This window comes from Phocoena sinus, chromosome 19 (assembly GCF_008692025.1).
Source record: "Phocoena sinus isolate mPhoSin1 chromosome 19, mPhoSin1.pri, whole genome shotgun sequence".
NCBI lineage: Eukaryota > Metazoa > Chordata > Mammalia > Artiodactyla > Phocoenidae > Phocoena > Phocoena sinus.
Genome location: NC_045781.1, coordinates 32,544,533 through 32,571,529, shown reverse-complemented (window position 1 = coordinate 32,571,529; position 26,997 = coordinate 32,544,533). Strand labels below are relative to the sequence as shown.

Sequence of the window (26,997 nt, the reverse complement as noted above, 5' to 3'; positions counted from 1 at the left end):
AAAACAGAGTTGTAAAGCAAGAAAGTGTAAGGCAAAACATCCAGGAAACCAAGAATCTACCTCAGAAGAACCAAATGATGGTTTCCAAATGGCAGCTGGGCAGCTGACCAAAACGTGGCCAGTTCAGTTGAAGCAGGAATACGGAAAGCAATCAAAGGAAGGTCTCCAGGGAAAAAATAAAACTAAGAGCTTATCTGACTTGTCTAAGCATTTGGAATAATTACTGACAGATCTGTTGGAGCATTTGGATAAGTATGTATATATCAAAGCAAATGGGAAAATATGGCCATTATTAACCACAGGAAAAACAAACAAGTTTTACAAAGAAGGAAAGGTAATCATAGTAAACTATCGATACTTTTTTTAAAATTTATTTTATTATTTATTTATTTAGGCTGCGCTGGGTCTTAGTTGTGGCATGAGGGATCTTTAGCTGTGGCATGTGAACTCTTAGTTGCAGCATGCATGAGGGATCTGGTTCCCCAACCAGGGATCTAACCCGGGCCCCCTGCATTGAGAGCAGAGTCTTACCCAATGGACCACCAGGGAAGTACCTAAACTATCAATACGCAGCACAGCAGTGAACAATATTTACATACTCATAATAATGTACATACTGATTATTTAACCCTAAGAGCTGTATTGTGACAGAACCTCATTTTAAAAGGGGAGGAAGGGACTTTAGGGTGCAGGTGTAAGAAAGCTAAATCTTTAATCAATAATTACTGCTTTTAATTTTTAAATCACAAAATAGCAGTATAAGCACATTATATTAAAATAGTGAGATAATGCCAGAAGAAACAGGTTAAAAGAGATGCATGTAGGCAATACAACGAGCTAGAGTTGGGCAAAGCTGGGACAAAGGGCTGCTGGCATTTGATATGAGCTTTTAAAAAATATATATTTATTCATTTATTTTTGGCCGTGTTGGGTCTTAGTTGTGGCACGCGGTCTTCTCTCTAGTTGTGGCGCGTGGGCTTAGTTGCTCCGTGGCATGTGGGATCTTAGCTCCCCGATCAGGGATCGAACCCATGTCCCCTGCATTGGAAGGCAGATTCTTAACCACTGGACCATCAGGGAAGTCCCAGATATGAGCTTTTTATTACCACTGGATTTATAAAACAAAATGCATGACTAGTTGGGGTTTTTTAACTTAAAATTATGTTTATACTTACAATAGCCAAGATATGGAGGCAACCTAAGGGCCCAGTGATAGATGAATGGATAAAGAAGATGTGGTCCATAAAAAAGAATGAAATCTTGCCACTTGCGACAACATGGATGGACCTAGAGGGTATTATGCTAAGTGAAATAAGTCAGACAGAGAAAGACAATATATGATTTCAATTATTTGTGGAATCTTAAAAACAAACAAACACAACAAAACAGAAACAGCATCATAGATACAGAGAACAAACAGGTGGTTGCCAGAGGAGTAGGGTGGGGAGATAAGGAAAACAGGTGGGGGAGATTAAAAGGTACAAACTTCCAGTTACAAAATAAATGAATCAGAGGTATGAAATGTACAGTGTGAGGAATACTGTCAATAATTATGTAATATCTTTATATGGTGAAAGATGGTAACTAGATTTATCACGGTGATCATTTTGAAATGTGTAGAAATATCAAACCACTATATTGTGCATCAGGAAGTAACACAGTGTTTTAGGTCAATTATACTTCAAAAAACAAACTAAATCATAGAAAAAGAGATCGTTACCACAGGCAGGGGATCAGGGGAGAGGGAGTTGGATGAAAGTAGTCAAAAGGTACAAACTTCTAGTTATAAGATAAATCAGTACCAGGGATATAATGTATAATATGATAAATATAATTAACACTGCTGCATGGCTATCTATGAAAGTTGTTAGAGGGACTTCCCTGGCTGTCCAGTGGTTAAGACTCTGTACTTCCACTGCAGTGGGTGAGGGTTCAATCCCTGGTCTGGGAACTAAGATCCCATATGCCACAGGGTGTGGTCCAAAAAAAAAGTTTAAAAAAGGGATCATAAAACATTTTTTTTTTTTTTTTTTTTTTTTTTTGCCACACCACACAGCATGCAGGATCCTAGTTCCCCAACCAGGGGTTGAACCCATGCCCCCTGCAGTGGGAGTGTGGAGTCCTAACCACAGGGCCACCAGGGAAGTCCCCAATTTTTTTTAAATAGGAGAAGTAAAAATTGAATGTCTCCTATAGGCCATGTTTGAATTCTAGCTTTGCTGCTTCTCATGAGGCCTTAGGCAGTTAGTTAAACTTTATGGGCCTTGATTTCCTTATCCATACATTACAATACTTGTTGCAGTGAAGACCCTTGGCAGCCTTCTCCATTCTTCAATGAACAATACAACTTGTGAAATAATAAAAAATAAATATATTGGTCTCTGCCCCATTTCTGGCATAGAGCTCCTAAAACTTCTGTAATTTCCTAAATGATAAGGGTACTTAGGAGAATTTTTTGTTCTAATATTTGGTCTTGGACCCTGTTTCCTGACACAGAGCTCCTAAATCCCTTGGAATTTCCTGGGCAATAGGAGTGTCTTTTGTTCTAATGAGGCAATGATTGGGGGGCTCCTGGATAACTTCAGGATTGGTGCAGGTCACCAGAAAGACCACACGCCATGATCAGAAGCTCGGAACTTTCAGCCCCAGCCCCCCAACCTCTGGGAAGGGGAGAGGAGCTGGAGATTGAGTTAATTAATCATGCCTATGTGATGAAGCCCCCATAGAAATCCTAGCACTACATGGTTGGAAGAGGTTCCGAGTTGGTGGACACACCCACATGCCAGTAGGGTGGTACATCCTGACTCCACAGGGACAGACGCTCCTGCACGTGGGACCCTTCTGGACCTCATCCTATGCACCTCTTCATCCTGGCCATTCATCTGTACCTTTTATAATATCTTTTACAATAAACCAGTAAACGTAAGTAAATGTTTCCCTGAGTTCTGTAAGTCATTCTAGCAAACTACTGACCTCTGAGGTGGGAGTCGTGGGAACTCCAATTTATAGCTGGTCACCAGATTCAAGTGGGGGGAGCTAGACCCACCCCTCCAAGAGAGAAATGACAAAGAATTTGTGGCCACCTTTATCTACCACATAATCTGGAAAATATACATAAATACTTAGCTCAAAGGGTTGTTACAAAAATTATATTGGATTTATAAAAAATGCCTTGTCTATACTGAGGAATAAACAAATAAATGTTTTATTATCGTAATTCTTTTAAAAAGGTCATATTTAGCATTAGAGGGTGCCTTTTTTTTTTTCTTTTTGGCCCCATAGCTTACAGGATCTCAGTTCCCTGACTAGGGATTGAACCCAGGCAATGGCAGTGAAAGCCTGGAATCCTAACCACTAGGCCACCAGGGAACTCCCAGAGGGTACTTTAAATTAAGAAAGATAGAATTCTTCACTTAGAAGAGTTCACCTCAAGTCTCTCTAAATAGCAAACTCTTCCTGGAAAAGAGGACTTGGGTCATGTGTCATTTCACTGACATCCTACTAGCTAGAACTGCACCATTCATACTCACTGAGGTGTCTTTTGAAGGCCCAACGTGGAGAAAGAGGCTCTTGCTGGGAACGTTACCAGCTCCATCTCCTGGAGCGGCAGTGGTTGGAGCAGGGGCCAACTAAGACGAGATGACCTCCCCTGGGCTTGGCTCTGAATGTTCAAAAATGAGATTGGGGGAATGAGAAGGTGTGTCGACGGGCCACTTGTTAGTTTATTCTCAGTGAGATAGATTCTGTGGTCCCTCCCAGCCCTGGCAGATTATATTGTCCTCAGCCTTTTTCTCCTCAATTCCTTATCCAGGGGTTGTAAATAGAACCCATTGTGTGCTTATCTTTTAAAAAGAAGGAGGAGGAGAAGGAGAAGAAAGAAGAGGCAGAAAAAAAAGAAAGGAAGGAGAGTGACAGAAGAGAAAAAAGGAAAGAAAAAAAGGAAGAAGAATTTTAAATTACTTTGGAGCTCCTAAAACCCTTGGAATTTCCTAAGTGATTTAAAGTCTTTTGTTATGTTAATGAGATGATGTTCGGACTGCCCTAAGGTTGGGGGCTGGTTGCCAGGAAACCAACTGTGTTATTAGAGGGTTGGAACTTTCAGTCCCACCCCCGACCTCCAGGGAGGGGAGAGGGACTGGAGGTTAAATCTGCAGCCTAATGGCCAATGCCTTACTCAACCATGCCAATGAAAAAAAGCCTCTATAAAGGCCCAGAGGATGCAGTTCAGAGATTCCAGGTCGGTGAAAAGGTGGAGGTGCTGGGAGAGTGCTGTGGTTGGAGAGCATGGACACTCCATGCCCCTTCCCCATACCTTGCCCTGTGCATCTCTTCCATCTGGCTGTTCTTGTGTTACATCCTTTTACAATAAACTAGTCATCTAGTTAAAAAAAAAAAAGAAAGAGGGACTTCCCTGGTGGCACAGTGGTTAAGATTCTGCCTGCCAATGCAAGGGACACAGGTTCGAGCCCTGGTCCAGGAAGATCCCACATGCCGCGGAGCAACTAAGCCCATGCACCACAACCACTGAGCCTGCGCTCTAGAGCCTGCGAGCCACAACTACTGAAGCCCGTGCGCCTAGAGCCAGTGCTCTGCAACGAGAGAAGCCACTGCAATGAGACACCCACGCACCGCAACGGAGAGTAGCCCCCGCTCGCCACAACTAGAGAAAGTGCGCATGCAGCAACGAAGACCAACACAGGCAAAAAAGAAAAAAAAAAAAGGATTTTTAAATTAAGAGCAATGACAGAAATCTGGATGTCCCGCTTCTCTGAGAAACTGGCATGTCTAGCAACACTGTCCTCAATCCTGTTTGGAAACCACCAGCTAGAGCTGGATTTCAGTATAGTTCCAACCTGGCAGCTTCTTTCATATATGTTCCCTGCCTGGCACCTGGGGATATCTGGGTTTTGGAGCCCTGCAATTAACCTTGAACCAAATCAGCCAATCCCAGCCCACCCAGGTGCTACCCTGCAAGCCAGCATCTGCCCTGAGGTTCTGAAATGCCAGCGACTGAGCAGGTGCCAGCCTCAGAGCCAGCTGTCCTGTCAGCACCAGAACCAGCTGTCCTATCAGCCTCTGCTCAGAAGCTCAGGCTGACAAAGGGAATGGGACTGGCCAGGAACACTAGCCAGGGCTGTGTAGGGAATGAAGTGAGAAAGATGTAGCCTCCCAGCTATACCATAAACGTTGGCTGTTCTCGGACCCCAACATCCTCCCTGCTTGTCTGGCTGCTTATGGTTAACAGAAGGCCAGGGAGACGCTGACTCTGCCTTCTTTTGAGCCAAGCCCCTGGGGCACCATGCACTTCTGGGTGCTATGCTATTATGCTGGACCTCAAGTAACCAGAACCAGCAACCAATCATTCTGCTTAACTGAATTCCTGATTAACATGTATATCCCTAACCTGTATATCCTTGATGTTTAAAATTAAAAATTCCAAAATGTGTTAGGAATCCTTTCTTCTTTAGCAAAGAACATCTCATAAATACAATGTATCTGAATCTTTCTTTGGGGACTTAAGGTCCTGCCAGAGAGCTTCTTTACTTCCTTCTCTTCTTCCTTTCTTTCCTCCACAAGTTGTTTTTAAGCATCTATGATGTGTCACTCCCTGTTTAGGCTTGAGGACAGAGAGGTGCAGATAGCTGGCTGGAGTGGGTATTAACTAAAGAATATTCCTGAGAGGCCACCACTGGTGGCCCAGTGGTTAAGACTCCATGCTCCCAAAGGGGGCTCGGGTTCAATCCCTGGTCAGGGAACTAGATCCCGCATGCAGCAACTAAAGATCCTGCACACTGCAAAGAAGATCCCGCGTGCCACAACTAAGACCCGGTGCAACCAAATAAATAAACATTAAAAAAAAAGAATATTCCTGAGAAATTGTCTTCATAGACTGAATTCTGAATCCTAGTCTGTTTCCTATGGATTTTTTTTTTTTTTTACTATTCTGAGTAGAAAGCTCAGGAAAAAAAAAATCAACCTAATTGTGAGCTCTGGGTAGCCAAGTTCAAATCAATCAAGGTTTAACTGATCAGGGCTGGGGCACGGGGAGACCCCAGATAATCAAAATAGAGCACAGGGCTGGAATTGGAGAGGTCTGAATTTGAGTCCTGGTTTTACCATATTCAGTTGGTAGGATCTTATAGTCCCAAACTTTATTGAGCATTTACTATGCACTTGGCACTGTGTTCAACACATCCCATGCATTATCTTACGCGATAAGTGAACTCTAAAGTCACTGCCTAAGAAATCACAGGAGAGGCAATTTACCTCCCTGAGCCTGAATTTCTACATCTGCAAAATGGAAACAAAAATAGCATCTGACAGGTTTGTTGGGTGGATTAAGTGAGCTCAGTGTTGGAAAGTCCTCAGCACTGGGCCTGGGCCAGGGTGTGTGCACAGCAGGTGTGGCAGCCAGGACAGGCCACTCCAAATGCATCCTGCCAAGGTGCTCTGCTGGGTAGTCAGGTTTGGGTTTTGATTCTTTCTTTCTTTATTAAAATCTTGTCCCCCTTCTTCTTCTTCTTCTTTTTTTTTTTTGCCATTTTTTTTTTTTTTTTGCCATTTTAAAGGGACTTTACGCTCCAGTTTGGCTGGGCTTCACTGCTTTTATTGAATCCCAGACACAGCTGCTCCCAGCCTATGAGGATCTTGCCTGCCAGGAGCTAAAAGCTAACTTCACACAGTTTAATTAAGATGATAGACGACTGGAAATTCCCTGGTGGTCCAGGGGTTAGGGCTCCACGTTTCCACTGCAGAGGGCACAGGTTCCATCCCTGGTCTGGTAAATAAGATCTCACAGACCACTCGGCGTGGCCAAAAAATAATAATAATAAAATTAAATTAAATCAAAAAGAAAAAAAAGAAATCTTCCAAGGCCGAACCCAGTGCTAAATGACTGCTCCATCTCTTCACTGCTTGCCTGCCCTCAACAGGGCACAGGCTGTAAGGAAAGTCACTGTTAGTCCAAACAACGACTTGCTGTGCATCCCCACGCAGGTTTCTTTCCCTCTCAGGGCCTCAGGTTTCCTTCCTTTATAGTGGGAGGGTTGCAGCACATGACTGCTGAGGTCCTTCTGACCCGGGAACCCTGTGGTTCCAGCTGGAGTTTGCCACTAACTGTCCTGCAAACCCCTCCCAAACCCCAAGCCATCACATATGGAGCTATCGTGAAGTTCCCTAAGGAGCCCTGCTCGATCTAGTGCCAGGTGGTGAGGGTTGGAGAATTAGACTCAGGCCTTCAGAGCCAGAAACTCTGGGAGAGCAACAGAACAGCCAGCAGCTCAATGTGGTGGAAAGAACACTGGACTTAGATTCAGGAGGCATGAACTGCAGTTGGTGTCACCTTGGGCCAGTCACTCCCCCTCTCTGAGTCCCAGTATTTTCACCGATCAATTGCCTTACGGATGTTTTAGCATCAGGTGAGTAAAATTCCATGGAAAGCAAACCATCCTGATCATGACTCAGGTGCAGGGTCAGTTCACATGCTGCAATAAGACAGAGGTGGTTCAAGCCCCATCTCCAACACCTCCCAGCTGTGTGAACTTGGACGAGTTACTTAACCTCTCTCTGCAGGCCTCAGTGAAGGGGATGACAATAATATTAGTATTGTGAAGATTTAGGAGAAGTTTAGCGTAATATGTGCCTTGGAAACAGACTGACTAGTTCAAATGTGGGCTCTGCCATATACTAGCTATATGGCTTTAGGTAAATAAACCTGGTTGGGCCTCAGTTTTCTCATCTGAGAAATGGGAATAATAATAGAACCTACTTCATGGGAATTCCCTGGCGGTCCTGTGGTTAGGACTCCATGCTTTCACTGCCGAAGGCCTGGGATCAGTCCCTGGTCAGGAACTAGAATCCTGCAAGCTGCGCAGTGTGGCCTAAAAAAAAAAAAAAAAAAAAAGAACCTACTTCAAAGGTTGCTGTGAGGAATAGGAGCAATTCCCATAGAGTACTTAGCACAGTAAGTAGCTGACAGACAAGTTGTCTCTCAACAAAAGGGAACAGAGAACAGGGCCAGCAAGGAGCAGATTTGGGGCTCAGGAAGAAGCTCCATGGCAAAGTTTGGCCTTAAATGGGAATACCCTCTGTTACTCAGGTGGTGAAAGGATTCTCTCTAGGGAGGGTTTGGAGAGGCTAGAAGAAAGAGGGCTTCCCTAGCCTCTCCTGTGGAATGCCAACCTAGGGGATGCCCTGGAGCCACCTACTCCTGGACTGGAGCATCCACCTATGCCCCTCTCTGGCTGCCATCTGTTAGGAGGCATGGGCAAGAGCCCCACGACCACTGCGTTCAGCCCTATGGGTGCCCTTGGCCCCTGCAGACCAAAGGACACCCACACATCTCCCTCCTCCCTACAGAGGGAACGCCAACAGATCCCTCTACACGAACCCACACAGCTGGAACCTGGTGGCCAGTGTTCTGGACCTGGAGTCCCCGCTGGTGTGGGTTCCTCCTACTCTCTCAGCGAGAACTACCAGACCAATGACCAACAGGTGGGTGGCTGCACCACTCAAGGTGGGGACAGGGAAGACAGAAGGAAGGGAAAGGAAAGGAAGAAGGGCAAGAAGGCTAGATGGAGGTAGAGGGAGGACAAGAGGACGGGAGCTGGAGGAAGAAAGGAAATGCCTTCTGTTTCAGACAAGAGGCTGCAAACTGTGGCCTGTGAGCTGCAGCCATTCAGCCCGTGGATATCTTTTCCTTGCCCTGCCTATTAGAGCGAAGAAAACTTGAATTTTGGTTGCCACCGTTTACACAATTGAGAGATTTCACTTAAAAATTCAGACTTGTGACTTCGGTTAAAAAGTCAACTCTGAGCCTGCATTTGCTCTTAGTAACACCCTTCTGGAGCGGAGGTGCAGCAAGGGTGAGTGGCTGTAGAAGGCCCTGTGCTCTCCAGTTTACCACTGTCCCCACCAGGCCCTGTTGCCTGACACCTGTGTGCTTTACCCATTCATGTTTTCTGCCTAGTTCCTGCAGGCAGTAGGTTTGTGGCCCCTGCTTTTGAATCAAAGAATGCCAAACCTCACCCTGGGGGCTGATAGAGAAAGGATAATAATGCCTCCTTCCTATATACAGGGCAAGCTGGACAGTGTCATGGTTAAGAGTCAGACTGCCAGGTTCAAATCCCAGTTCTGCCATTTCCCAGCTATCTGACCTTGGGCAAGTTCCTTTAAGTATCCTGTGCCTCAGTTTCCTCATCTGTGACATGGGATGCTAATAACAGTACCTTTCCCACAGGGTCATGCAAAAGATTAAGGAAGTGAATACACACAAATGACTAGAATATTGAAAACACTCAGTGTCAGCTATCATCATCATCATCCCCAAGGCTGTCGCAGAGATCAGACTGTATATGAAGAGATACTTTGTGAGCCTCTGGGAACTGAACGAAGATGAGGGATTTATCAGCTGGGCCAGAGGAAGCCTGAGCCAGCTTTGAAGCAGGTAGTGACCAGGCAGCTGACTCGGCAAGCTACTCTTTGTGTGACTGGGCAAGTCACTCACCCTTCCTGAACCTGAGTTTCCCCACCTATGAGTTTAAGGAGCCAGACAAAATGATCTCTGGACCCTCATTTTCTTTTTTTTTTTTTAATTAATTTATTTATTTTTGGCCGTGTTGGGTCTTTGTCGCTGCGCGCGGGCTTTCTCTGGTTGCGGCGAGCGGGGGCTACTCTTCATTGTGGTGCGCAGGCTTCTCATTGTGGTGGCTTCTCTTGTTGCAGAGCACAGGCTCCAGGCGTACGGGCTTCAGTAGTTGTGGCACGTGGGCTCAGTAGTTGTGGCTTGCGGGCTCTAGAGTGCAGGCTCAGTAGTTGTGGCGCACGGGCTTAGTTGCTCCGTGGCATGTAGGATCTTCCCGTACCAGGGCTTGAACCTGTGTCCCCTGCATTGACAGGTGGATTCTTAAGCAGTGAGCCAACAGGGAAGTCCCTGGACCCTCATTTTCTTTTTTTTCTTTCTTTTTTTTTTTTCGGCTGTACACACAGCTTGTGGGATCTTAGTTCCCCGACCGGGGATTGAACCTGGGCTCTGGCAGTGAAAGTGCGGAGTCCTAACCACTGGATCTCCAGGGAATTCCCTGGACCTTCATTTTCTAATCTGAAGTTGAATGCAACAATCTTCTTCTTAGTAATTTACTGTGTGCCAGGTACAGTGCTACACATGGGGGAAACAGCAGTGAAGGAAATGGTCCAGTTCCTCCTCATGGAGCTTACAGTCTAGGGCAGAAGCAGACATCAAACTAGTCATTACAAGTGTGAGGAATATGGCAAAAGAGGAGCTAGAGGGGATTGGGAAGCACAGAGCAGGGAGATGTACATCACCCTTGGCCTCAGGGAACAAAGCCCAGTGATTGTGGAGGAAAAGAGTCTACTCACAGAGTGTAAGCAGGGACCAAAGGCTTGGAGAGAGGGAAGCTGATGCCTGAGAGGCTGGAGCATTACGTTTAAGAGGGAGGGTGACAGGAACTTCCCTGGTGGTCCAGTGGTTAAGACTCCATGCTTCCAATGCAGGGGGCGCAGGTTCGAACCCTGGTCAGGGAACTAAGCATGTCGCATGGTGTGGCCAAAAAAAAAAAAAAGCGGGAGAATCGGGCTGGTGAGCTGTGCAGGGCCTGACTACCAAAAGTCTCATAAGCCCCATTAGGGTTAAGGGTGATAGGAAGCTCTGAAGAGTGTGAAGCCCTGGACTGCCTGGGTCAGACCAGCTCTGCCATGTTAAAGAGAAAGGGAGAATGGACCAGAGCGGGTAAGAGGGGAGCTCAGCAAAATGTGCAAATGAGTATATGATCTCTTCTCACCCTTTGGCTGGGGCAGGGGAGCCTGTCTGTGATTCTTTCCCACTTTGACCCCCACCTTGGGCCCCACTTCCTCTCCGTTCAGGGGGCTTCTGACAACTGCCAAGCACTGCTGAATTTCTTTGAAAAGCTCCCCACTTTTGCCAGCCATGACTTCTGCGTCTTTGGAGAAAGTTATGAGAGTATATATGTGCCCCGCCACCCCGAGTGCACAAATTGTCAAGGGTCCATTTTCTATCAACTTCAAGTAAGTCTCAGGTCCTTGGCTGCTGAACAGGTGCAAAAGGCCAGCACTGCCCAGTAATCTTTACCCTGTCCTTCACTCTTCAAATATTCTTTGAGCACCCAGCCTGGCACAGACTGGAATACGGTGGTGACCAAGACAGTCTCTGCCTTCTAGGTGGGGGAAAAATAGGCAATAAGTGTACACACACATATAAACAAGGTCGTTTCAGAGAATGCTACGAGCTATGACGGACTACTTTAGACATCATAGTTGGGAAACCTTCCTGAGTAGGAAACAAGTGAGCTGAATGACAAGAAGAAGGCACGAGAAGAGCCTCAAGAAAAGTGGTCCAGGAAGAGACAAAAATAAGTGCAAACCTGAGGCAGAATAACCCAGGTGGAAAGAAGGCCTCTGTGGCTGGAGCAGAGTGAGCAGGGGCACTTGGTGGAGTGCCACTGGACAGATGAACGGGATCCTGGGGGCCTTGTAAGCCATGGTAAGGATTCTCTAGGAAGCCATTGGAGGGGTTTTAACAGGGGGATGGATTGCGGGGGTCGGGGGAGAGTACAAGGAAGGAAACCAGTAGGGCCTGTTCTAGTGGTCCAGGCAGAGATGATGGTGACACATGGACTAGAATGAGAGCACTGGAGGTGGAGATCAGTGGAAAGATTCAGGATACATCTGGAACCAGGGATCAACCTCTGACCTTGATCTCTATCCCCTCTGGCCTGTTTCCCCATCTGTACATAAGGCTAATCTGAGACATCAGCTGCTCTGAGATGCTGAGTATGGTTCTCTGTTAATGCCGCACGAGGCAGTATAGCCAAGACACTAAGTGTAGACCTGGAAATGGCACTAACCTGGGTTTGAAACCTGGCTCTGCCACTGATTGGCTGTGTGACCTTGAGCAAGCTCTTTAGCCTCTCCGTGTCTCAGTTTGCTCATTTGGAAAATGGGAATGCACAAAGAACAAGAAAGAAAGAAAAGGAAATGAATTCCCTGGTGGTCCAGTGGTTAGGACTCTGCACTTTCACTGCCAAGGACATGGCTTCAGTCCCTGGTCGGGGAACTGAAATCCTCGCAAGCCATGCGGTGTGACCCCACCCTCCCCCCAAAAAAGGGGATGCACACAATAGTACCTGCTTCACAGGATTAGGGTGAATAAAGGAGACAATGAATATGCAGGGCTCAGAGCAGGGCCTAGCACTCAAGCTTAGCCATTATCACTGTTACCAAAAGGAGGGGCTTCTCAACACTTATTTGTATCTTCTGGTATCAGGGCTTTGGAATGGGAAAGGAAATGAGCAACTACCAGCTGGGTGATGATCCTCTGATAGAGTATGGTTACTACCATGGCCTCATTGGCAATGAGTAAGTAGTGTATCCTTCTAGTCCTTGGCATGTCAACTTTTTTTTTTTTTTTGCGGTACACGGGCCTCTCACTGTTGTGGCCTCTCCCATTGCGGAGCACAGGCTCCGGATGCGCAGGCTCAGCGGCCACGGCTCATGGGCTCAGCCGCTCCGCGGCACGTGGGATCTTCCCGGACCGGGGCACGAACCCATGTCCCCTGCATCGGCAGGTGGACTCTCAACCACTGCGCCAGCAGGGAAGCCCAGCATGTCTACTTTTGAGGCAGCTGGCTCTCTGTCATCCTTAGGCCAGAGGCAGATGATGCCACCAGGCAGTCCAGTTTAGATTGATCAGAGGTAATTAATATGGCAGGAAATGGAGTAACTGCCCTGGGAATGGAGGTGAGCCCAGGTGGCCACACCCTCACTGCCTGATTCCAGGTCTCAGTCCACAGCCTCTGGACTTCCCTCAACACCTACTACTGCTCTGCTTTTATACCACAGAGGACAACTGCTTTATTGGGGTGAGTCACCCCTCTCCTCGGTGAGGGTTGGAAAGAGGGCACCTCTCTCCTCCTCAGCTGGTGGGAGAGCAAAGGAAAAGAGCTCAGAACCCCGGTGCACAGAGCTGTTCTTACACACACATACACACACAGAGCACACCCCCCAATCAGTTTACAGCAACCCTGTGAGGAAGGCAGATTGGTGGGACTCACATGGGGATTTAAAAATTCTTATTTCTAGAGGCTGGGGAAATTTCTGAAGATGGTCAAAAGGTACAAACTTCCAGTTATAAGATAAATAAGGGCATGTCCCTGGTGGCGCAGTGGTTAAGAATCCGCATGCCAATGCAGGGGACATGGGTTTGAGCCCTGGTCCGGGAAGATCCCACATGCCATGGAGCAACTAAGCTCGTACAACACAACTACTGAGCCTGCACTCTAGAGCCCGCGAGCCACAACTACTGAGCCCTCATGCCACAACTACTGAAGCCTGCACGCCTAGAGCCTGTGCTCCGCAACAAAAGAAGCTAATGCAATGAGGAGCACATGCACCACAAGGAAGAGTAGCCGCCGCTCACAGCAACTAGAGAAAGCCTGTGCGCAGCAACGAAGATCCAAGGCAGCCAAAAATAAAATAAATAAATTTATATATATTTAAAAAAAGATAAATAAGTCCTGGGGATGTAATGTACAGCATGGTGACTATAATTAATAATAGTGTTCTGTATATTTGAAAGTTGCTAGGAGAGTAATCTTAAAAGTTCTCATCACGGGCTTCCCTCGTGGCACAGTAGTTGAGAGTCCGCCTGCCGATTCAGGGGATACAGGTTCGTGCCCCGGTCAGGGAAGATCCCACACGCCACGGAGCGGCTGGGCCCGTGAGCCATGGCCGCTGAGCCTGCGCATCTGGAGCCTGTGCTCTGCAACGAGAGGCCACAGCAGTGAGAGGCCCGCGTACCGCAAAAAAAAAAAAAAAGTTCTCATCACAGGCTTCCCTGGTGGCGCAGTGGTTAAGAATCTGCCTGCCAATGCAGGGGACATGGGTTCGAGCCCTGGTCCGGGAAGATCCCACATGCCGTGGAGCAACTAAGCCCGTGGGCCACAACTACTAGAGCCCACGCAACTAGAGGTCACGCTCCGCAACAAGAGAAGCCACTGCAATGAGAAGCCTGCATACCACAACGAAGAGTAGCCCCCGCTCTCTGCAACTAGAGAAAGACCGCAAGCAGCAGCGAAGACCCAATGCAGCCAAAAATAAATAAATAATTAATTAAAAAAAAAAAAGTTCTCATCACAAGACGAAAAACTGTAACTATGTGAGGTGATGGATATTAACTAAACTTATTGTGGCAATCATTTTGTAACATATACAGATGTCAAATCATTATGGTGTATACCTTAAACTAATACAATGTGTCGATTATATCTCAATAAAACTAGAAAAAAATGTAAATACATAAAAAATAAAATTTAAAACATTTTTTTCTTGTTTCTCATTGCTTTTAAATTGCAAATACAATATACTGTCCTCATTTAAAAATTCAGGTAGGGCTTCCCTGGTGGCGCAGTGGTTGAGAGTCCGCCTGCCGATGCAGGGGACACGGGTTCGTGCCCCGGTCTGGGAAGATCCCACATGCCGTGGAGCGGCTGGGCCCGTGAGCCATGGCCGCTGAGCCTGCGCGTCTGGAGCCTGTGCTCCGCAACGGGAGAGGCCACAGCAGTGAGAGGCCCGCGTACCGGAAGAAAAAAAAAAAAAAAAAAAAAGGTAAAGAAAAAATTCAGGTAATATTTCCTCCCTATTTTACAGGAAAACAAACTACCCCAACGCCCTCCAGGCAGTAAGGGGCAGACTGTGGACTAGAATTCAGGTTTTTTTGTGTCCAAGGACAGGGTTTCTCCCCTGGGCTGTGTGGTCTCCCCATAGGGCCTCCAACTCTGCCCCCTACCCTGCCCTAATCCAGAAGAAACCTACAAAGGCCTTGGCAAAACACTTAGCAGAGAGGCCCTGATCCACATCAGAGATAACATTTTCTCTGACACAGGAGATAGGACTGTCCCCAATTCCTCCCACAGTATTTGCTGTCACATCACTCCTGTCTCTTCCTCCCAAGAGGGTGTGCATATCTGAATGCAAGTGATGCAAATCTGAATGCAAACTTCAGCACTCTATGATTTTTTTAAACCAAATAAACAGCAGGAGGTCTCACAGGGAATGATGACAACTCTGAGGGGATGAACTTCCCAGAGCAGTGTTTTCTGCCTCTGCTCCCGGGGCTGGTGCTGGGCCCTCAAGGTTCTGATTAGCCATTGCCAGAACCCAAAATGACAAATGCCTCGCATTTTCCTTTGACCCTTGGGTTATTGTGCCCAGGGAGCAATCACGGCTCACCAAATTCTGATTTTCACATTAGATTAATGCACAATCTAACTCCAGATTTCTGCCAAGGGTTTGCCTGCCATGCAGCCTTGCAAAGTTCCTGCTGTGCATGCCCACGTGGAGATAGTAGAATACCACCAGGAGTAGGAAGGGGTGAGATAAGAGGACCACAGAGCCTTTGGGCCTATCTAAATGGGGTCAAAACTTAAAAAAAAAAAAAAAAATTGTGAATCCTGGCCTCTAGAGCATAACCCAGCCCCCTGACTTTGTGGAGCTGGCTTACAATTGGTAGCTCTCTCCCACGAGGAGGGGAGCAGCAGTGCCCTCAGCTCCCCGTGGTATGGCATGGATGTGTCCCCGGGGGTCAGCTCCAAGACTGCCTCCTGACCCAAGAGGCCAGAGGGCACAGGCTCAGTCCCTCATGCTTTGCTGGCCGTTTTCACCATGTTAGGTGTCCCAGTCAACAGACCCTGTGCCTGAAAGAGTAGCAAATTGTGTTTTTACCCTCAACCCTGGAAAGTCCTTGGACTGATTCCTCTCTGCAGGTCCTGGAAGCTTATGGTATGATTCAGGGCATTGCCCTCAACATCTGCAACCTCTACTCACTCTGCCGAGGGGCACATGGCTACCAGGGGCCTTAACGCTGCTGGCATGAGCAACCTCTTCTGAAGATACCAGGCCAACGTGGCCACCCCAGGAACTGGCTGGTGAGGTGGGATGGGAGACAGTGAGTGCTGTGCCCTGTAGTCTGGAGATAATTATTAGAGGTAATGCTTTTCTCCACCTTTGCAACTAGTCCAATACACCATCATCTCTTTTTTTTTTTTCATGTTCTTTCTTATTTTATTCTTTCTGACAGAGTTTTGAAAAGAATCTTGCTCCAGGAGAATGTTTTTCCCCCTTGGATCTTTTTTAACAAAATTCAAGAACAGAATGAAGAACTTGGGCTGATGATTATTATTTTTTTTAACAACTTTATTGGAGTATAATTGCTTTACAATGGTGTGTTACTTTCTGTTTTATAACAAGGTGAATCAGTTATACACATAAAGTTATGGGACGCTTCACGAATTTGCGTGTCATCCTTGTGCAGGGACCATGCTAATCTTCTCGGTATCGTTCCAATTTTAGTATACGTGCTGCTGAAGCGAGCGCCACCATCATCTCTTGCCTGGACTATTACATCCTTCTAATTTGAAGATTCCTGCTGCCCCCCACCCCTTTGCTCTCCTGTAGTCTTCTTCTTGCAGTAACCTTTTAAAACTAAGGTCAGCTCACATCCTCAGCTCAAAATCTTCTACGGCTTCTCTTCTTACTAGGATGAAAGCCAAAGTCCTCATTTACCATGGCTGACAGGGCCCCACAATTCTGGCTCCTCTCTGACCTCTTTTTCTGTTACTCCTCCTCTCCCACTGCTCAGCCTCAGCTACAGACTCAGGGACTTTGTACTTTCTGGTCTCCTGCCTGGAACCCTCAGCCACCAGATGTCTGCGTGGTTTCCTCCCTCACTTCTTTCAGGTCTCTGCTCAGACCCTTTATCAGAGAGGTCTCCCCAAACAAAAAGAGCTGCTACCACCTCCCCAACCTTCCCACCTCTGTCACTCCAGCACCTTATTCTGCTCCATTTCTTTTCATAGCACTTAGACTGCTCAACATTATTTCCTTAGTATTATTGTTTATCACAACCCCCTGTTCAAATGCAAGATCAATGACTGCAGGAACTTTGCTTTTTTGCTGCTATATTCCCAACACCTGGCACATAGGAGGCGCTTAAAAACTATTTGTTGGGGGGACTTCCCTGGTGGCACTGTGGTTAAGAATCTGCCTGCCAATTCAGGGGACACGAGTTCAATCCCTGCAACTAAGCCCGTGTGCCACAACTACTGAGCCTGCACTCTAGAGCCCATGAGCCACAACTACTGAAGCCTGCGCGCCTAGAGCCCGTGCTCCGCAACAAGAGAAGCCACCACAATAAGCCTGTGCACTGCAACAAAGAGTAGCCCCCGCTCACCACAACTACAGAAAGCCCGTGTGTACAAACGAAGACGAACACAACCAAAAATAATAAATAAATAAAATTGATTCTTTAAAAAACAAAACAATTTGTTGGGGACTTCCCTGGTGGCGCAGTAGATAAAAGTCCACGCTCTCAATGCAGGGGGCTTGGGTTCGATCCCTGGTCAGGGAACTAGATCCCACATGCATGCTGCAACTAAGAGTTCACATGTCACAGCTAAGGAGCCCTGGAGCCACAACTAAGGAGCCTGCCTGCTGCAAGTAAGACCTGGTGCAACCAAATAAATAGATAAATATAAAAAAAAAAAAAAGCTTACCTAGGGCAGCCTTGGACTGTGGACAGCATGGTCTGAGCCTGAAAGAGATCAGAATGTGAGGTGCTCAGGATGGTGGGAATGGGGGGACAGGCAGCACTTCCCCAGGGTCCCCTGACCAGGACAGGTGTGTCCTTGGGATCCTTACTTCTTGGGACTATCACGTGATGATGATAAGAGAGGAAGACGTGCAAAGTGGCCTGGCTGCCCCTCCTCTCTCTGTCCTGCCTTCTCCAGGTAACTCTCCCTGACAACTCCCATTTGGATTACAGGGTGGACCAGGGGTTGCTGTGGAAGTCAGAACATTTCCAGACAGAAAGGACTTTGAGATCATCTAGGCCAACTCTTCTGTTTTACAGAGGAGGATTCTAGAGAGAGAGAAGGACTTAGTCTGCATGGGAAGGGGACGAGCAGAATTACAGAAGGGGCTCAGGGCTGTAGAGCATGGGACGAGCTTGTGGGATCCCAAAATAGCATCTCTATGAGGTTCACCAAGTATTGGGGGACTGGCATGGAAAATGGGATGGTGGGAGGGAATATCTGAGGCTTTCAACCCCATAACCCCTTCCATACTCTCTGCTTCCAGCCTCCTGACGGACCCATTTCTGGGGTGCCTGAATGTAACCAGGCCGTACCACATACCTGTAGCTGAGCCACACCCTCAACTCCCTCCCTGCCTAGGAACTGTGCAGGTAAGCCCGAGGAGATCTAGCAGCCACTGGCAGAGGCACGAGAGCGTGGATATGACCTCCCAAGATTGGGGGGCCTTCTTGGGGAGAGGTAGGGCAGAGATAGCTGACACTAAGATGTAGGGTAGGGCAGGCTGTTGGTTCACTACTATGATCCCAGCCCCTGTAACGGTGCCTGGAACGTGTGGTGCTCCAAGGACAATGGTGTTTCAAGGACAAAGGACAACCCTGCCTGAAAAAGTTTCAGCGTTACACATCCTACTGGACTCTAATCACCAAGTTGCGATGGGTACGAAATTCCTGAGCCCACCTGGGCTACGAGACCTGTTCCTCTCTCGTCCCAAATAAGGAAAGGCATCTGCCCCATCCCACTCTCACTCTAAAGAAGGACGGTATATGTGCCTCGACCAATCAGAAAACAAAAATTTCACCTCGGACCGGCTCCTTGTTCTAGGGCTATAAAAACTGACTAATAGGGGCTTCCCTGGTGGTGCAGTGGTTGAGAGTCCGCCTGCCAATGCAGGAGACACTGGTTCGTGCCCCGGTCCGGGAGGATCCCACGTGCCGCGGAGCGGCTGGGCCCGTGAGCCATGGCCGCTGGCCCGCGTACCACAAAAAAAAAAAAAAAAAACTGACTAATAGCACGTGTTCGGGGTTGGCTCTCCCAGACTACTAGGCAGTCGTCCTGCTGTCCTGGCAGCGACCATTCCCTCTAATAAATTCTAACCTCTTTACATTCTGCTTTGTGTCTGGAAATTCTTTTCCAACCCGCGTTCAGACCACGACAGAATACAGTAAACACTCAAATATTTGTTGAAAGAAGAAATGGATGAGGGAGAGGCACCTGTTGCAATTGGAAGAAGATGGGATGGAGGTGGGGGTCCTAGAGCCCAGGCACAGGGTGTGGGAAACAATCGTTATCCTGGGAGAGCGGACAGGCCCATATCTACGGGCAACTTTTTGCTGATTAAGAGGCAAGGCTGAAAAGGGGCTCCAGGAATCCCAGTTCCCAGTTTCCTGGAGTAGACGCCGGCTGTCTGGACATCCTCAGCTGCTTCTGCCTGCAGCGCCCAGGTTTGCCCTCAGTACCAGAGGCAGTATATGGACATGGTCCCTTTCCCCTGGGAGCTGCTGCAGAATGACCTCTGAGTCCTTGTCTATAAAGGGGGCAGTGACCTGGCTTACAACTTCGCGGGTGGGGAGAGGTCTGTGGAGGCCCTGAAGCAGCCAGTGAGGATGTGATGCCCCAGGGGAAGGGTGGACTCCGGGCGGCCAGGGTGGGGGTGGGATGGCTGCAGCCCTTTCTTCTCCCAGAAGTCAACAGCCAGAGGAAGAGTCACTTCCCAGGCAGCTCTAAGTGGGTGCTGTTGCTGGATACCTTCTGCCTGGGAGAAGAACCCTCAGGAGAAGGAGGAGGATGGAAGAAGATCAAAGCCCAAGTATTTCAAAAGCAAAGAAGACCTTGGCCCTCCAGCTGTCTAAACCTGAACTCCTGGGAGGCGACATCACAGAGAGGAGAGATAACTTCTTTCCAAAAGAAATTTATTAGCATTTAAATGTGCCCCAATCCCTCTATCTTAAAAAGTACAAACCCTCCTTTGCCCTCCAGCTACAGCTCTCCTCTGCAGCCTGATCCCATCTGGCTCAAACCCCCTCTCAGCCACAGAGAAGGTCCCACAGCCCAAGGCCTTGTCAACCTCCTCCCTGCTTGACTGCTCAAACACATTGAGTCCCTCAGTCCTCTGGCTTCTGTGTCTCCACTCAGCCTCCAGCAGTCCTCAGGCCTCCTGGGTTGGGCTGTTTCCCAGCATGCTGGAGACTCTTCCCTCCTCAACCAGGAGCCTGAGCACAGCTCTTCTCAGGGCTCAGAGGCCTCTGCTCTCTGAAGGCTCCCCCAGGGCAACCAAGCCGGCTTGTCAGTGCCTCCATCAGCAGTTCTGGCTCTCAGCCGCCCAGAGCTTTAGCCCACGGCCTGAATGTGTGAAACACATTCACCTTCAAATTGAACTCACTGTCTCTGCCTCCACACCTGCTCCTCCAGTCTCCGCGAATCAAGAGGCGGAGTTGAGGTGGGGGGAAGGAGGTGCCCAACGGCAGATAATCCTTCACTTTTTCTCCCTCACCTTTCACACTCCATCGGTTGCCAAAGCCCACTTTGCTCCATTCCCACTCCCCTGGACTCCTGCGGTAGCCTCCTGGCTAGTCTCTCAGCAACTTCTCTGGCTGGACACCAGTACTTTCTTCAGGCAACAGCCAGTGTGACCTTCAAACAGTGCAAATATGAGCACGACAGCTGTTCCATCCAACCCTTCAAAGGCTCCCAGAGCCCTTAGGATAAAGGGCTGAGCACAGAGGCTTAAATGGTCCTCTGGCTGCCTCTATAGGCTCCAACCTTCCTGGTCTTTTAATTCTTCAAAGATGCCAGTATCATCTCTGCGAGGCTTAGCTCTTTGCTGGAATGTACTCCCTTTCTGCCACTCTGTTTAGAGAACTCCTACTCCCTTTCACATCCTTAGAGAGTCCTTGAATCCCTGGACTGGGTTGCAGGCTCCCCAAAACTCCCTATGTTCCCCATTTGTTAACATTTATCACACCTGTGATTCTTTGACAGTTGGCTGCTCAGATGATCATGAGCAATGTCAACCTGCACAGACACCTGAAGTGCCTATTCTGCTCTGAGCTATGTTCCAGGACACAGCTGTTGTTTAATCAATGATTATCTGTTGAAGAAATGAGGATTCTGCCCTGGTGGTGGAGGGGGTGTGTGTGATGTATTGGGAGGTAAGGGCTTTGGGCGGTGATTAGGTCATAAGGGTGGAACCCTCATGAATGAGATTAATGCTTTTATAAAAGGGATGCCAGAGAACTCCCTTGCTTCTTCTACCATGTGAGGTTACAGCCAGATGTACATCTATGAACGAGGAAGTGGGCTCTCCCCAGACACTGAATCTGCTGGTGCCTTTATCTTGGGCTTCCCAGCCTCCAGAACTGTGAGGAATAAATTTCTGTTTTTATAAGCTACTGGGTCTATAGTATTTTGTTATAGCAGCTTGAATGACATTATTCCAAACGCTTTCTTTTTAACTTGAACCTGGAGTCTGTCCTTTCTTTCACCATCTGTGACTACTCTAAAACCACAGGGCTACAATGACAAATATGGGCCTAGCCTCATCCTCAGGTCAGTGAATGAGGCTAACTAGCCTCAGATTTTTGGGGTTGAAATGGGCCTCCGTAGAGATTCCCCAATATTTTATTCCAAAGATGTTTGCTTATTATTTTCCCTACGAGTTCTGAATTTTGGAAGATTTTTGCCTACCAAATATGATGAGCTAATTAATGATAGCTGCTGTAGCTTCTGTGGGGAAGGACAAATATTTGATTTTCTTTTTTTTTTTTTTTGCGGTACATGGGCCTCTCGCTGTTGTGGCCTCTCCTGTTGCGGAGCACAGGCTCCGGACACGTAGGCTCAGCGGCCATGGCTCATGGGCCCAGCCGTTCCGCGGCACGTGGGATCTTCCCGGACCGGGGCACGAACCCGTGTCCCCTGCATTGGCAGGTGGACTCTCAACCACTGCGCCACCAGGGAAGCCCAAGAGGCCCCCAATATATTTGAATTCAGGGATTCTTGGCCATGAAAAGTCCTTTGCAGGCCAGTGTGGGTGGCTGGTAAGCTTACCTTTTGGGGTTCAGGGAGGGGGTACTGTTTTAAGCTACATATCCTGAAAGAATTCCAGCAAAAGTATTTCTCCTGGATCAGCTTCCAGCATTTAGATTATTGACCTATTCATTCTATAGGTAACATACAGGCTTGAATTGTTCACTAATGATTACCTGGTCTGTCTTTTGCTCCTCCAAAGAGTGACTGTAAACATATTAAAGACAGAGGCCTCTTTTTCTCAGACTTCCAAGACTCTATACTGTATTTGGAAGAGATTAAATGTCTGATAGACTTAATAACCTAGAGAAGGAAGTATGGAATGGTCAAGAGGAATTTGGAAGGGGAGTTCCCTGGTTGGTCCAGTGGTTAGAATTCTGGGTTTTCACTGCTGAGGCCCTGGTTCAATCCCTGGTTGGGGAACTAAGATCCTGCAAGCCGGGAGGTGTGGCCCTCCACCCTAAAAAAAGGGGAATTTGGAAGACAATGCTCAACTTATTGCCCCCTCCCACCTTCAGTTGAGGATATCTTGTAAGTTTACCCCTCTAAGATGACAGTAGAGACGGGTTTTAGGTAAACGATGTTAAGTGTAAGTTGGGGGCTGAGGAGCTGAGACAGTGCCCAGAGAAGTCTGTAGTACTAAACGAGAACTATCTGCCAAGGCAGGGGCCCAGATGGGCGGAGAATGAAGAGTAATCAGGGAGGACACAGAAAGTTACAGCAGAGTCATACAGACTCTGTCCAGCTCAGAAGAATTCCATCAATAATCCTAAAGTCCACGAATCTGTCTAAAGCCCAGGTAGGATTCTCAGACCTGCTCTAACTTGTTTGCAAGCATCCACTCAGTGCTAAACTAACCATGAACCAGAGGAGATGCTTTGTGGTTTTTCCTTTTTCCTCTTAGCTTCTTCCCTGTTCTCTCATGAAAAGAGAGAGAGGGATAAATAACCTTAAAAAAAAAGTCAGGAGTTTCCTACACAGTCTTGGGACAAAATCCCATATTAAAGAGAGAATCTAGGGACTTCCCTGGTGGCACAGTAGGTAAGAATCCACCTGCCAATGCAGGGGACACAGGTTCGATCCCCAGTCCGGGAAGATACCACATGCGGTGGAGCAACTAAGCCCGTGCACCACAACTACTAAGCCTGAGCTCTAGAGCCCGTGAGCCACAATTACTGAGCCTACGTGCCACAACTACTGAAGCCCACGTGCCTAGAGCCTGTGTTCAGCAACAAGAGAAGCCACCGCAATGAGAAGCCTGCGCACGACTACGAAGAGTAGCCCCCCTCGCCGCAACTAGAGTGAGCCCGCACGCAGCAACGAAGACCCAACACATCCAAAAATAAATAAAATTTAAAAAAAGAGAGAGAGAGAATCTAAAAATTCAAATGTAAACTCAACTGAGAAACACCAAACTCACAGCAGTATTTTCAGAATCTGTCTCTCTCATTTATAACACCCTATCAGACGATGCATCACATTTTTTGGCTTGGAAAATATCTGATCACTACCGACCACTGAACATGACAGTTGGGAGATCACCTAGGCACGGGGGTTTCCAAACAAAGGCTTGGAGGACAGTGGCTGGGGATGTAAGCCCTGAAGTCAGAGAGCTTGGGTTTCAAGGCTTGCTTTGCCATTGACTAGGTATGTGACCTTGGGCAAGTGACTCACCTCTCTAAGCTTCAGTTTTATGATCTGTAAAATGGGGTCCCTACCCTACAGGGTCTTGAGGTGTGGATAAGATAAAGCATGTAAAGTTTTACTTTTAGAGTATATTAGTTGATTAATAAACCTATGTGCACATAAGAATTCCAGGACCACACAGTAAATCTTTGGCTTCCTAGGAGTCCACAGAACACACTTTGGGAGCCAAATCCAATATCCTCAGAATAGTAAAGAGGGAAAAAGAAGTGCAGGGAGGGGAAATGACTTTCCCAAGGTTACACAGAAAGTTAGGGGCACAGCCTGGTTCAGGGCCTGGGTTTCTGAATTCCTCAATGGGCTTTTTGCAATGTGCCTCCCTGGTCATCCTCCCATCAGGGTAGAGCCACCAAAGTCATACCAAAGCCTGGGTGCCCAGGGAGCCAGAAGGTTTGGAGCTTAGGCATTACTGATGGTCTGGAAGGAGATCAGAATTTAGCTTTAGGCTGTCAGTGAGTTGCTTTGGATAAGACAGTCGAAACTACTATAAATTGGGAACTCCCTGGTGGTCCAGTGGTTAGGACTCCATGCTTCCACTGCAGGGGGAATGGGTTCGATCCCTTGTCAGGGAACTAAGATCCCGCATGCTGTCCAACGCAGCCAAAACACAGCAAAACAAAACAAAACTACCGTGAATTGAAGTTACTGACTCTCTGATAAATGGGACTGAAAAACAAGAACACTGAATAAAAAGGCCTTGTATCTCTTCTTCATTCAAGCACCAAACATTTTATAACACAGTTTGCACAGATCTCAACCTCTCAAAGTCCTTTGTGTTCTAGGTATTTTTGCCTCCACCCCAAGCCAATTCAATAAGGCTTTTGTTTCCTAACACTTAGATTTCCCTCTCCAGGCTATTTTGGGAAACAAAAGAGTTTGTATAGTTCTTCCAGAGCATGGGAAGCACAGTTAATTGGGGGTGAAGGATTGGAAGAAGGCTGAGGAAAGATGCCAGGTGAGTAATTAACAGCTGGTAAAAATATCCTATTTCTAAATATGTTTGAACCCCAGAACACATAATTGCTAAGTTACAAGGTGATGCAGTGAGCCCTTTGTGATGGTCTCTAGTAAACTAGTTTGTCTGGGCATGATTTCCAACTATGTCTTTCAGTAAAGTGAAAAAAGTACACTAAGTTATCTCCATTAACCCTTCCAATTTGTAAACATTCTATGAGTCTCTCTCTTTTCTAGCAGGGATAGAAGCCACCCAGAATTCTTGACAACACACAGTTGAAGGACTTTGATCTCCAGGCTATTTATTGTGTGAATCCTGCAAGTACTAGGCTAAGTCCCCAAGGCACTGCAAATCCTAGCAGTGGTGTTGGTGTAGCTGGGGGTGAGGATGGGGCGTGGGACGGCGGCACTGGCAGTGGGCAGAAGGGTCTCCCAGAGCAGCCTCAGTATAAAGACAGACGGAAGTGGGGAAAGGCAACTCAGCTTTATTTCATTCAACTGACTTTAGGAGATTTATGTCTGAGACCTGATTTAGTTGTAGAATTACAGAATTGATCTTAGATAGTTGACCTCTATGGGTGTCATTATCTGTCTCCTTTTAAAAAAATTTTATTTTAAATTATACAAATAAAACATGAATACAGCCTCTTTGCAAAAAGTTCAAATAATATAGTAATACACAAAACAAAAAGCAAAAGCTCCCTTTACCCTTCCTCATTCCACTCCCCTCCCTGGGGATAACAACTGGTGTCAGTTTGGGGAAAGGGTGTATCTTTTCAAATCTTTTTATGCATTTATTTATATGTAAATACAAATATAGTTATTTTCTCCTACACAAATGGTAACATACTGATTATACCATCAGTTTTTTTGTTTCGTTTTTTCTTTTTCTGCACTTAACTTTTAAATTTAACAATAAATCTTTGAATTATTCCATATCAGTACCTATAGACTACCTCACGGGTTTTAAAAACTCTGTAGTATTCCATTGTATAACAGTACCATACACTTATTTATCCTCTTCCCTATTGTGTCCAATCTTTTGGGACTCCATTAACAATGCATCAGTGAATATCTTTATATATTCATCTCTGTACAAATCTGCAATATTCACCTGTGGAATAAATTCATAGACACTGGGTCAATGGGTCTGTGCATTTTCAGTTTTGATAAATTTGGCCAAAATTCTGCTATCCATAGAGGTTTTAGCAATTTTATACAGCAACAAGGAATAGAAGGGACTTATTCCTCATCCTTGGTCTGTTTAGGGGACCTTCTATCACTAATATCATAATGTTTTAAGTCCATTTCTCCATTTCCTGATTTTTCAACATTTATTTGCTCACGTCTACCATGTGCCAGGCACTGTGCTAGGTGCTGGGATGCAGCCATGAACAGGACTGAAGCAACCCTTGCCCTTGCTGTATGTGGGGTCCCTGGGTATCCTACAGTTGTTTGAAATCACCACTCAGTAAATGTCTGCTGAAAGAGTTTGCCTCCAACCAAGGAATGGGCAGGTGTCAGTAAGTATTTCTAGGACGTTAGTGAAATAAGCCAGTCACAAAAAGACAAATTCTTCATGATTCCACCTATATGAGGTATGTGAAGTCAAACTCTTAGAAAATAGAAGGGTGGTTGTCAAGGATTGGGAGGAAGAGATGGGGAGTTGTTTGATGGGCATACAGTTTCAGTTTTGCAAGATGAAAAAGTTCTAGAGATCAGTTGCACAATAATATGCGTATAGTTTTAACACTACTATGCGGTACACTTAAAAACAGCTAAGATGGTAATTTTTATGCTACGTGTTTTTACCATAATTTTTTTAAAAGCATTTTTAGGCACAAAAGGTAGTATGAGAGAGATGGCTAGGAGACAAGCAACCCAGTATAGCCTCAGGACGGGGCGATGAGGATACATTTTTTTCAAAACTTAAAAGAGCCACCAGTCAACACTTCCTTCCACTCCTCCCACACTCAGCTAGGAACACGTGACCACAAAATCTTTAAAAAAATGTTTCTCTATTCTTTCTCCCGAGGGCAAAGGGCGTAAGTATTCTTTCTGATACCACTTCCAGGGACTAAGCCAAAGAGAGACTGAGCTTCCTACCTCTCTGTAAAGAGTCCCTTCTTCAACAGGCAGAACTAGATAGGAAAGTTCTCTTGACGAAAGTGAGGCAGGCTAGGACCAAACGGGAACCTGGGGGACTACGTTCTCCAGCACGCATTACTCCTCCTAGGGCGCAGTCAGTGACGGAAGAACTCGCACTACGTTTGCGACAGGAACGGGGAGGAGGAACTACATATCCCAGGATGCAAAGCGCCACCACTCTAGTTACAGGCTGGCTTGCTTTCTGGTAGCTGGCGTTCCCCGCCAAATGGACAAGAAGGGTGGGGGTGGGGGTGGGGAAATGTTT

General features: G+C 46.9%; 1 long non-coding RNA gene and 2 other non-coding genes across 4 annotated transcripts; 1 reads left to right on the top strand and 2 right to left on the bottom strand.

The window, feature by feature from the left end:
• Window positions 1-9,845: 9,845 nt before the first annotated feature.
• On the bottom strand, window positions 9,846-26,818 carry LOC116744232. 2 transcript variants are annotated; one of them, XR_004346994.1, is made up of 3 exons: window positions 26,691-26,818; window positions 17,586-17,623; window positions 9,846-9,884 (listed from the first exon to the last, which is right to left on the bottom strand). It is a non-coding gene; the product is annotated as an uncharacterized LOC116744232 (long non-coding RNA). The 2 variants fall into 2 exon arrangements; XR_004346993.1 differs by lacking the exon at window positions 9,846-9,884 and adding an exon at window positions 16,368-16,567.
• On the top strand, window positions 10,470-10,542 carry TRNAW-CCA. Its single transcript has one exon. It is a non-coding gene; the product is annotated as a tRNA-Trp (tRNA).
• Window positions 16,301-16,407, bottom strand: LOC116744864. The gene has a single exon (XR_004347191.1). It is a non-coding gene; the product is annotated as a U6 spliceosomal RNA (small nuclear RNA).
• Window positions 26,819-26,997: the final 179 nt, after the last annotated feature.